The sequence below is a fragment of the Peromyscus maniculatus genome, chromosome 9 (assembly GCF_049852395.1).
Source record: "Peromyscus maniculatus bairdii isolate BWxNUB_F1_BW_parent chromosome 9, HU_Pman_BW_mat_3.1, whole genome shotgun sequence".
Classification (NCBI taxonomy): domain Eukaryota; kingdom Metazoa; phylum Chordata; class Mammalia; order Rodentia; family Cricetidae; genus Peromyscus; species Peromyscus maniculatus.
The window spans coordinates 101,044,070-101,056,471 of NC_134860.1; the positions used below are offsets into that span (position 1 = coordinate 101,044,070).

Genomic DNA, 12,402 nt, shown 5'->3' on the forward strand with positions numbered 1-12,402 from the left:
GTTTTAAAATAGAAATTTCAAGCTGGATTGTGGTGGTGCATGCCTTTAATCCCAACACCCAAGAGGCAGAAGCAGGTAGGTCTCTGTGAGTTTGAGGCCAGCCTGGTCTGCAAAGCGAGTTCCAGGACAGCCAAGGCTACACAGAGAAACCCTGTTTCAAAAAACTAAAACCAAACCAAACCAAAGCAAAACAAAATCAAAAGTAAAAAACTGAAATTTCTTCAGTTTTTACTTATTGTAAAGTATTGATTTTATACATGTATAAAATTCCTACCAAGAGTACCTAATTGATCACAGTCTCTGAATAAATTTTTACACTTTATACCCTACCCTTCTTGATGCGTTTCAGTCATTATACACAAATTTCTGGAGTTTAGTGTGCCATCTCTCACCATCTTGGTTAAGTGATGAAGAGACATCAAAATATGCTTGATTGTAGCACCTCTGTGAGCCTTAAGTACTTCTTGGGGCATGGGCCTGGAAGGACTGGCAGAATGCCTTATAAACTGCTCAGATGCCTGTACTGCACCAGCCTAGCAGCAGGGTCCCTCACCACTACCTTCTCTGTACACCATCTCCAGCTTCCTTGGTCTAGTCACTTGCCTCCATTTCAGCATGATTAATCCACAGCCTGCCCATGTTTTTGTGAAGGAGGTTGATGAATGGTCCTTCAAAGATATTAGGATCGATATATAGATGTGTGAAAACATTATCTTAGGGTCACTACATAAATGTGTGATTACATTATCTTAGGTTCACTACCTAAATGTGTAAATACATTATCTTAGGGCCACTACATAGATGTGTGCATACATTATGTTTAGGAAGACTTTGTTGATATGATTAAGATAGAAACTTGGGGCCCAATGTTATCACAATGGTCTTTGTAAGTGGTAGGCATGAGGAACTGTCAGAAAAAGAGGATTAGTCACAGGACCACAGTTCAAATAGATGCTGCCTGAAACTGGACAGGAAGGTCAGAAACTACGTGTGGTGGTTTGAATGAGAATGGCTCCTATAGGCTCATAGATTTGAATGCTTAGGCCCCAGCCGCTGCAAGTGTTTGGGAAGGATTAGGAGGTGTCACTTTGTTGGGGGAGATGTGTCACTAGGGGTGGGCTCTGAGGTTTCAGACTCCACACCATTCCCAGTCTCTTGCTCTCTACTTCCTGCTTGTAGATCAGATGTAAGCTCCCAGCTGCTGCCATGCTCCCCGTCATGATAGTCATGGACTCTAATCCTCTGAAACTGTAAGCCAGCCCCCAATTAAATGCTCCCTTTTATAAGTTGCCTTGGACATGGTATCTCTTCATAGCAACAGAAAAGTGACTAAGGCACAGAGAAAGGTGGGAAACTTACAGAAACTAAAAAAAGGGAAGCAAACATTCTTCTCTGAAGCCTCCAGGAGAAAGGAAATCTATAGACAAATTAGTTTGCTTATTTCTAATTTCCTGAGCTGTAAGATAACAGTTTGTGTTGGTTATAGCCAATGTATTTGTGGTAATTTATTATGGGAGCAATAAGAATAATGCAATTATATATTAAAGCACTCTCAAGATTATAATGTCATATTGGGTATTATTCTCAGTGGAACATCATGATACTTTTAAGACTTTTCCTTAAAATGTGCTTTAAAATTAGTTTTTCAAAAGCACATTTTCAAAGTTTTTCTTACAGATAAATTTTGTGCTATATCTGTAATTTTCATTAATAAATTTATTTATTCAGCTTGTATTAATTAAGCAGTTAAAGGAATGTATTGTTGAAGACAGACATATTTAGGATATAGAGTTTGATCATAAGGAACTCATACGTCAGCCTGAGGCATTAAGATAGTGTATAAATAACTTCGGCCCAAGGTACTACGCTGTATTATAGTCATACAACCCTGTTTTCTCACAATTCCAGGGGCTAACACTTGAGATCCAGGGGCTGCTAGAGTTGTTTCCTTCCGAGACCTGGAGGTGACATTTTCCCTTGCGTGGTGATGTGGTGTTCAGTTTGTGCTGCATCTCATTCTCCTCTTACTAGTCATATTGGATCAGAGGCCATTCTGCTGAATTTTAAGTTAATTGTCTCTCTAATGACTTTATCTCCATATGAGACACATTTTGAGACCCTGGGAATTTAGATTTCAGCTATATGAATGGCAGGATGGGAGCTGGCAGAGTTCAGCTCACCATACAGTCAAGCTGCTCTCTTAAGAAATCCAGAGCAGAGTGAGATAGTCCAGGTAATTGTTAGCAACAGGATTTACTTAAAGATCAAGTGATGGTCTGCTGGTGGCATGGCTCAGTGGGTGGGGACGCTTGCCACCAAGTCTGATGGCCTGGGTTTAATCCTTTGCACCCCACTTGGTAGAGGAAATAACTGACTTCAGCAAGTTGTTTTCTTTGCTTCGTGTGTGTGTGTGTGTGTGTGTGTGTGTGTGTGTGTGTGTGCTTGTAAAAAAAATAACCAAGTGATGAACAACAATCTTGTTGCAGGAGGTTCCTCACATCATATTGCTAACCTGGAGGAACAATACTGTTTAGAAGATGTGGAAATAGTAAATACAACAAAGGCTCCATTTTTTTTAACAATGTTTTATTGATTCTTTGGGAATTTCACATCATGCACCCCAATTCCACTCACCTCCCAGTCCTCCCTTATTCTCCCTTTACCCCTGTAGTGTACTCTTCCAAAACAAAATTTAAAAAACAAACAAACAAAAAAGTAAAAATATTAATTAAAAAAATCCAACAACAACAACAACAACAAAATAACAAAATGACAACAAAAAAACCCACCTCGCTCCTCTGCTTTTTCCACCTTTCCATTACCTCTTCACTCGTCTTAATGGCATTGTGAGCTGCAGTGCGTCATGCAATAGACTCTTCTGTCCAAGCAGCTTTACTTTTGAATGTTCATTGTGTAATGAGTTGTTGGTCTGGTTCAAGGCCTCTGGTTTCTGTTTCATCATCAACACTGGACCCTCATTGAAACTCCTTTTGGATGTCCTGCTGTTGCCCCAAGTCATGGAGATCCTGTGGCTATGGTTCCGTAGGACCTGTCCCTTCACAAACTCTAGCAGGTCACAGGTGTTGGGGTGGGCCAGTCCAAAGCCCTGGATGTGTGCCTGGGTGGTAGAAAGGCTCCATTTTGGCCCTTTATAAGCTGAGAGAGCAAAGCCTTTGGTAGGATTCCTCCATGCCATTCCCAGGCTGCCAAGGAATCCAGGAGCGAATGTATGAGCCTTCTGATGAATCTGACCTTTAGGAGTAACCAAATTTACTGCAATGAACTTTAGTGTGTTTCCAAGAGCTGCCTCATCCAGGTTTATAGATGTATCTTGACTACCACAATATATATATATATATATATATATATATATATATATATATATATATATATAAATGTTTATTGTTCCCTTAACAGAATGTATTCCAATAGAAAGAGCATGATCTATATTTAACATGTTAGGTAAGCAAAATATGCTAAATTCCTTAGGGTCCTAATTATTCCAAAGGGAAGTTCTAACCAACAGAGTTGAGCTTTGATCCTGTTTGAAAAGCAGAGAATATTCACACAAATCCCTTCATTTCCCTATCAATGGCAAGAAAAACACTCACCTTGCTGGGAACTCATTAGAGCTGGTAATTTTGTTAGCTTAATTTGTCACACCATTGTTGAAGTGCTGTAGATATGCACAGATATCTCCAAGAGGCTGAGATCCCCAATATGGAAAGATAAAGCATACATATAAGATGAATCACCCATTATGTGTGAGATAACATCTCAGAAACCTGATAATGGATTTGAGCTCCTTAGAATTTTTAGGCACAGGAAAAATAATAAAAAGGAGATTCTACCTTTAGGTTATTCCTTTGTTTGCATAAGTGTCTGCTAATCATGTGACATACTGTAGCTGGAGAGTTTTCTCTCTGGTCCTGCCAAACCCAGGCAGTCTGACAGCCCACTTATAAAATAAACAAACAGACGCTTATATTATTTAAACTGTTTGGTCTAATGGCTCAGGCTTCTAGCTATCTAGTACTTACATCTTAAATTAATCCATTTCTATAAATCTATACCTTGCCACGTGGCTTGTGGCTTACCAGCATCTTCACATGCTGCTTGTCATGGCGGCGGCTGGCAGTGTCTCCCTCCGCCTTCCTGTTCTCTCCATTCTCCTCTCTGTTAGTCCCGCCTATAGTGCCTGCCTGGCCACTGGCCAATCAGTGTTTTATTTATTGACCAATCAGAGCAATCTGACATACAGACCATCCCACAGCAACATAAACTTTTTTTTTTTTTTTTTTTTTTTTTTTTTTTTTTGCCTATCCTCTATCATTTCAGACAAATTGTGCTACTATAGAATTTTGGTGGACATAATTTAGTTTTCAAGTCCCAAATAACCCTGTTAGGGGTAGAAAATGAATGTTTTCATGTGAAGAAATAAAATGGGAGACAGGGGGGTGCCCAGCACTGACAGTTTAAATGCTGCTTTTTCTAACTTAGTATTGTTTCAATTGTAGGGTAATTGAACCCAATTGTCTAAAGAGTGTTTATTTGTGAGCAACATGTGAATTTATTTAATGACGGTGCACGGTTTGTAGCAGGAGTGTCTGGATTTTTCTTACAATGTTGATTCACCTCAAACCACACTGTTTTCCAGGTCGGCTCTGCTGGGTTTTAACAAAGATCCCCAAGCTAATCACAGATAGGAATCAATTATACCATACAACTGTTTGTGTTGATGGTGCTATTATCAAGGAATGAGCATGGAAAATTGCTTCATAGCAACACACTTTTCTGTAGTCAAGGAGATGCTGTTGCATACTTTGAGAAGGAGATGTTGAGACGGAGATGTCCCAAGGGTGTAGAGAGGGTGCTTTGAGAGAAGCAACTGACATCCCTTTTAATCAAATCTGCAGCAGTTTCAGTCACAAAAGACTGAAGTTGGAAAAAGCTATTTTTGATAGTAAAGGCGTTCAAACTTGGATAGTGGAGATGTTACAGACACAGATGGATCACTCAGAGTCGCGAGGCACAAATACGTAGGTTCCAGGTAGATAGAGTCAATTCAAGAATTTTACTTCAGAGAGGTACAAAACGTTTCCAAGAGGGGTCTGAAGAAAAGGAGAGCCTGAAGGGCAAAGTTTCTCCTTCTCTTAACCATGTGTACTCTGGGGTAAAGCAAGGCGGTAGGGTTGATAGCAACCCAAGACAGAGAAAGTTTGCCTTGGGCCTTCTCTAATCACTATGGCTTTATAATCATAGTCTTGTTGCCTCCTCTGAGGCAAACCCACCTACAGTTTATTTCCCTTGTTTCCCTTCCAGGGTCCGGGACTCCACTCCTTCCTGGAATGGCAGTGTCTTCCCTTCCTTTGGCCCCTGCAATCCTTTGCTCTTGGCTGTGCTTCCACAGACCTCTCTTCAGAGCACTGTCCTCCAAGCATTCTGGTCTCCAGATTCTCTAAGTAGGTGCCTAGCTTCCAGTGGAGAAGCTCCTGCTCCACCTCTGCTGTGGGATGTTCTGTAGGTCCTGTGGGAGCCCATTCTCAGGTTCTTTGTGGCGTTACCCAGCAGGTCCGTATAGAGGATGATTAGGACCATGGGCCTGAGTGCAGGTGTTTGAGATGGTCTGCACTTGGCTGTGCTGGGGGATGGTCTGTATGCTCTGATTGGTTAATAAATAAAACCTGATCGGCCGTGGCTAGGCAGGAAAGATAGGCGGGACTAACAGAGAGGAGAAATAAAAGGATAGACAGGCAGAAGGAGACACTGCAGCCGCCGCAATGACCAGAGAGGCTGCAGCCGCCGCCATGACCAGCAGCATGTGAAGACACTGATAAGCCACCAGTCACGTGGCGAGGTATAGATTTGTAGAAATGGATTACTTTAAGATAAAAGGAAATGGTTAATTTAAGATAAAAGAACAGTTAGCTAGAAGCCTGCCACGGCCATACAGTTTGAAAGCAAAATAAGTCTCTGTGTTTACTTGGTTGGGTCTGAGCGGCTGTGGGACTGGCGGGTGGCAGAGATTTGTCCTGACTGTGGGAAAGGCAGAAATACTCGAGTGACACACCTCCTTGGTGCTGATGAAACCAATCTCTATTTCTGAAATTCATTGATTTTCTCAAACTTATTGTCATTATTTTTTTGGAACAGTGAGACAAAGCAAACACAGGGCATCTATAGGCTATAAAAGGCCTATATTGATAGAAAGTTTTAGCATTTTGATAGCTGCCATTGCATTTTTTAAAGTGAAAATTTTCCCTTGAATACAATGAAATTGTTCAGAGTTTCTTAATGATCTATGTGGCTGTCGTTATATCAGTTGAGACATACAAACATCACAAGCCATTACCAGAATGGGGTAAGTTTCAAATTTTAAAGCAAATCTGTGCTTTGTTTAAGTCATCTTAATATTTTATAAGTTGCTTATAACACTGTTAGTTCAGCTAAGGAGTAGCTAACTCTAAACCAAAATATAGATTGTTAAATGTGTACATTCACTTCTAAACAACATCATTGAACAGGCTACATTGGTCTTTTGTAGTTTAGAAATTTTCTTGTTGATAAGAATTTTTAAATGAAGAAATACATTTGCTGTTTTTCAAATCTTTGACAGGTGATGCAACCCATCCATATTGTTTCTTCATTATAATGTTTATCTAAAAATTGGGTCCCAATCTAGGTACCAATAAATAAAATATGTGCGCGTGGGGGAGGGGAAGGAGGCAAGTAGTCCTGTTGGTCTTTTTTAAGTGAAATTCAATGCTATAGCATCACATTTCCTGCATGGATGGGATGCATGCTGTGTTGACGTCACCTTAAGCATCTCAATGCTGTGTTGAAGCCAGGATGCAGCTCAGCATCCTGTCTGCTGCTGGCTTTCTGAATCAGATGCTGGCTGCAGGTAATCCGGTCTAGCTTCAGGGGGCTGAATCTGAAATGTGTCCTTGATTTCATGATCCAGAGACTAAAAACTTGAAGAATATAAAATGCATAACACAGTTTGGTTATTTATAGAAAAACACACTGTATTTGTATCTATACTGCCAAAGAAGTAAATAAGATACAGGCTATATAAAATCCAGACAGTTGAAGACTAATTTCACTTTTGTGTCTAAGTGATGCATGCATATTTTAAAGCTTCTGAAATTTATGCCAGAAAAATCTTGTGCCTATTCTCGAACTCTTCTGTGACTAATCAAAATGAAATTGAACTAAGATTGGAGGTACACATTCAGTTATGCAATTGCTTGCTTCCTGGCCTTGCAAACTTAGCTAAATGTAATTTCTTTTTGGTCAGCCAAACTTACAGTGAAAAGCACTATCACGTTTGTGCTTGGCATGGTCAGTTTGGATAGTTTTTGGTCACTCAGTCACATGCTCTTCTGAAATCTCTGGTCGCATTCTTTGTTTTACCTGATTTTCTTAAAGCATCAAGATTCATGCTGCCTAATTTCAACCAGCCTTCATTTTTCCCCCCTACATAATGTATGACTCAGTCTTCATGCTCTTCGGAATTTCATATTTTTCTAGATCAGACTTGCCTGATGCCATTTCCTTCTTTCGATTTGTTTCTTCTGTGACGAAATTACTGAGAGCAAAGGAGTTGATAAAACTCTTAACGTCCTATTTATTTCAGCTTGTTTACTCAGAGAGGGTAGGCAGGTGAAGAGACTAGGAGAAATAAAGAATGGACAGGATGATCTAACCACTTAAGAAAAAGAGATTTAGAACTTCAAACTAAAATCATACACATCCTAATAAACTTTAAAAGCAAAAATTTACATACATATTTATCATAATTCTGAACCAATTTTGTGATCCATAGAAAATGTAAATTGAAATATTCAGTTAATTCTGCCTTCCATTGAAAGTAAATTGTGTCAACCATTTTCTCATTAAAACGTTTTAGAGCTAAACCAACAACAAAATTACATCTCCAGAAATGTGATTAGATTTCCTAAAAGAACATCAGTCTATTTAGAGAGCAGACTTGGCATTTTTAAGCATGTGTCTACATCAGTGCTTTTCTGCTGTGGGCAGAATGATGTAGTCAAAAGAATATGAGATTCTGGAATTAGAGGAACTGGGCATGACTCCCAGACTGCCCTGGCAGCCATGTGACCTTGGGTAGGTCATTTCATCTGTCCAAGGCTTCTTTTCCTTACCTGTCAAATAAAAAAATAAGTGATAACAGCTTTTCAGGTTTGGTGTATAAATCCCATGAATGACACGAGTGGAAGTGTTTTGTTGATTGTGAAGCATCATATAAAGTACGGTTATTCTATTTCAGATGAACTTGGGTTGGAGTATACTGAAACAAAATAGATGACTCTTAACACCCATGGTAACCTGTGCTTTATTTAATTAACAAATTATCAATATGTCTTGAATTTTTTGAAAAATGTTTGACATTATTCAGTCTAGGAAAAAGCCTTTTTTAAAGGCCACCCCCACCCCTGCAGCTGAATCATATGACTCTCACCTCAAATTTTGCCCTGTGTTAGGACCACTCTACCCTCCTTCCTTCAAAGAAGCCTGTTTAATCTTGATTGCTGTAAGAGGTGATATGGGAAGTAAGTCCCTGAGCATGGAAACCACTAACCTATTGGACACAGTGAGCACAGTGCCAAGGTTCTACTTTGTTTGGAGGGGTCCACAAAAGTGTTTTACCTTCTTTAGAATGGACTTCTAGGTCCAAGTAAGCATTTTAATGTATGTTATTAATATAGTCACTTTGGGGCCAATGTCATAAAATATGTTTAATATTTATCATAACCCTGAGTAACCTGTGATGAATTATTCAAGAACTCAGTTACCTGCAACTCCAGGCATACCAAAGCACTCTTCCAACAGCAGTAGCACTGCCAAGAATTGCAGATGTGGATGATTACTTCTGTCTGGGAAACAGGGAAGGCTTCCTGGAGCTGATATTTCAATCAGTCCTTTGCATAAGGAAGGACATTTCTGAAAGAAAAGCCATGGAGCTGTGGAGGAAACAGTGTTATCGCTTAGCCGTGCTAGTAATCAACAATGGCCTCTTTCCTGTGTATACGTGTGTGGGGCGGGGTGTAGGAAATCGTTTACTAATTATATAATAAAATCTTGCCAATTTTTCTCCATTTTGCATTAAAATGTTTTAGAGTTAAGTTCCTAAATTCCAAAAACACCTACAGAAACACTTCATGAGTAAACAATAGATTGTTCTTAAGCTAATGAGATTAGGTGAAGTTAATTGGGATATGATGTTCTGGTCATAAGAAGGCAAATTATTTTATGTATCAGTTATTATCTGACTGCAAAGACTGACTCTAGCTAATTCAGTCAGCCAAGAAAGAAAAAGAACAAAGACTTGAGGCTGTTCTCATTAACAGATTGGTAGTCTTTTTAAGGTCGGCTAAGCTAGACAATCCCATTTGATCTGAAGGTTCAATTTTGCTGGAAAACCCATCGCACTGATCGCATCATCCCTGGTCCGTATTCAGATTATCCAGCTCCAAATATGCAAGCTGAACCATGTTCCGTGTCTTGTCAAAGACACTGTCCCTTTTTCTAAAATCAAATTCTTCCATTATAGCCAAGGTTTGTGTTCTCTTTCTTCTTACTAATTTTTCTTTACTCTCCGATCATCTCTAAGTGCCTGCACGTAGAACTGATGTTAATTCTCTAAAGAATGCCTTGGGCTGGTTATTTATACCTGTGTCTATGCTAATGACTAGTTATATTGGATTCTGTTCTGATGTTTTAAGGCACCCTTCTGGCGTGCTGTTCTGAATAGTTGTTTGCCTGTGTGCACCAGTCGTTAGATATTTTCCCTGGCATTCTGAGGTGAGAATATTTACCCTATTGCATAGCTTGTTGTTCTATTTTGACACTCTGGAACCTTTATAAAGTAGGACCTGGTTGGTGGAAATAGGACACTATGGATGGACCAAAGAAGGACATACCCACTTCTGATTCTTGTATCAGTTTCTGCTTTCTGGCCAGCCATAGTGTGAACAACTGCTCCAACTCACTTTCCTGCCACCAGGGATGGAGTCACTCCACCTTGCCCTCTCCATTATGGTGAACTGAAATCCCTCAGAAGACATGATCCAAAATAAACCTCCCCTTCCTTAATTGTCTCTACCAGGGATTCCTTCACAAGATGCAAAAGCAACTAATACGGCTGTTTTCCCTGCCATGATGCTGTGCCAAGTCACGGGTCCAAGAGCTAGGAAGCCAGCAGACTCTGGATTGAAACCTCCAAAATTATAAGGAAGAGTATCTACCTCTCCCCTTTAAGTGTTTGTTCTTAAGTACTTGATCAGAGCAGCTGGAATAATGTAAATAATGTAATAATGGTAAACAGAGATGATTCACACCGAGTAGCCTCTCACAAGCATTGCTTTTGTTTTTCTCTTTCAGTTTGTTTGTTGCTTGGCTTGGTTTTTTATCATCTGAGGACTCTTGTTCCAAGGTCTGTTCTACTGTACTTACCTGGTTAGCTGCTGTACATGCTGTCAGACTCACTCTAAGATCAGATTCCATAAGGATAGTTTCCACTAATGGTTCCCAAAGGCTTAATTTGTGATTTCTCTTGGGGATCTGTACTAGTCCTGTCAAAATAGTCATATAGAACAACAATTCCTTCCATTGATTTGGATACCAAAATTTGAGCTGTTGTAATCCTATATTTCTGTCCAGGGTTTATTTATGGTTTACTTCAGAAAACATCTTTTATATTTAAACCTCTCAATGCAAAATGCTGGTGCATGCCAGACACTTTAAATGTATTATTTCATCCATTTTTGTATCAAATTTGAAAATAGAGGCTTATGAAGCACTCAGGAAGTGGGGACTGAAAGATCAGGAGTTCAAGGACAGCCTCTACTATATGAGAACCTGTTTTAAAAAACAAAAACAAGACAAAATAATGAACAATAAACAGATTTATGAGTAAGATAGGTTTTCAAGTAAAGAATGTCACTTAAAGAATTTAAATAAACCATTTATTGTTACCCAAATTCTATATTTTCTAAATAGTAAGGTCCTGTAGGTTATAAAAACAAAACAAAACAAAACAAGATAAAATTAAACCCACAAGATATTATTTACTTCTCAATAGCTTTTCGTGGAGAAGAGTGAACACACTGTATAGATACACAGTAATTCCAAGACTGATCCAGTCAGGCACAAGGAAGCTGAGGCTGAGTGGCAGCCAGGTAAATTCTGGACTGTTTCATTCTAGACCCATCATATACATATTTTACTGTGGGTCCACATTCTTCAGATTCTTTGGCTTTTAGTTACATGGTGTTTGTAAAAGGCTCATGAAATAAATACTATTTTTTTGAAATTGTGAAAATAATCCCACAGAGAGTATGAATACACAAATAAGAACTAAATAAAACCCCAAATGGCCCCAAATCACTAAACAAACTTGTCAGAATATTGGCATTTTGGATGTCAAAGAGGGTGCAGAGTAGAATATGTGTGAGTGTGTCTGCTGCCTTACCTGGCTCACTTCATTTAATATTCTTCACATGCTTAAGCTCCATACAGTATTCATATCCAGAGAGGGTGGTAGAGAACCTGCCTTAGTCCATATACTAATACAAAGCTGAGGTTGTATGAGACACAGAGAGACTAACTCTAGAACCCACAGATGGTGAAGTTGGTAGAAAACTCTACAGTTTCCCAGACCTTAGGGTTGCAGCCATGTTTTACGAGTACTTGAATCAAGTTCCTGTCGAGGAGTGCTTCCTGGCAGAGCGGGTTTCTACATGGGGCAGTCTGGGTTGCTGTGACAATGGGATCCTTCCAGAACCCCACTGCTTTTCCATATCCAAATTTTACCAGCTTTGGTTTTGACAACATTCCATTCTTAGGATCAGAGCCCAACACAGGGATAAAAGTCATTGCATTGAGACAATCTTTTGTCCCTAGACTAAAATCTGTGATCAGGCCCTGTGTTTTGTTTCTGGTTGGTGTCTGGCAGAGCTAAGGACTCAACAAATACTCTCAATATTAATGATCTGTATAAGAAACCAAACAGAAGCAATTTTGCTTTTAAACAAGAGCAACAAAGGGCAGATCTTAAAGATGAGATTCTTTTGTCAGCCCACAGTCAACCCACACAGGCCCTTTGATACGTTAGAAAAAGTGCTCCACCAGGTGAATACATTAGATCCAGCTCAGCCTTGGAATCCATTAGAGTAGACTTTTCAAGCATTCTGTCTCATGCCTATAAACTCATATCTCAGGATGAAGGTAGGATGGTTACAATTTTGAGGCCAGCCTGGGCTACATAGTGAGAGTCTGCCCCTCTCCTTTCTTTGCTCCCCCTCCCCAACAAAAAAAACAAAACAAACAAACAAAAAACCAAAACCAAAACCAAAAACAAGACAAAAAAGAAAGAAA

At 39.5% G+C, this 12,402-nt stretch overlaps 1 long non-coding RNA gene across 3 annotated transcripts; it reads right to left on the reverse strand.

The window, feature by feature from the left end:
* Positions 1-3,389: 3,389 nt before the first annotated feature.
* LOC121832403 (uncharacterized) lies at positions 3,390-10,775 on the reverse strand. Of its 3 annotated transcripts, none has more exons than XR_006076064.2 (5): positions 10,480-10,775; positions 8,820-8,987; positions 8,169-8,314; positions 6,071-7,674; positions 3,390-5,501 (listed from the first exon to the last, which is right to left on the reverse strand). It is a non-coding gene; the product is annotated as an uncharacterized LOC121832403 (long non-coding RNA). The 3 variants fall into 3 exon arrangements; XR_013042593.1 differs by lacking the exon at positions 10,480-10,775 and adding an exon at positions 9,698-10,053 and having other exon boundaries at positions 8,820-8,967; XR_013042592.1 differs by lacking the exon at positions 10,480-10,775 and adding an exon at positions 9,698-10,053.
* Between the last annotated feature and the right edge of the window lie 1,627 nt (positions 10,776-12,402).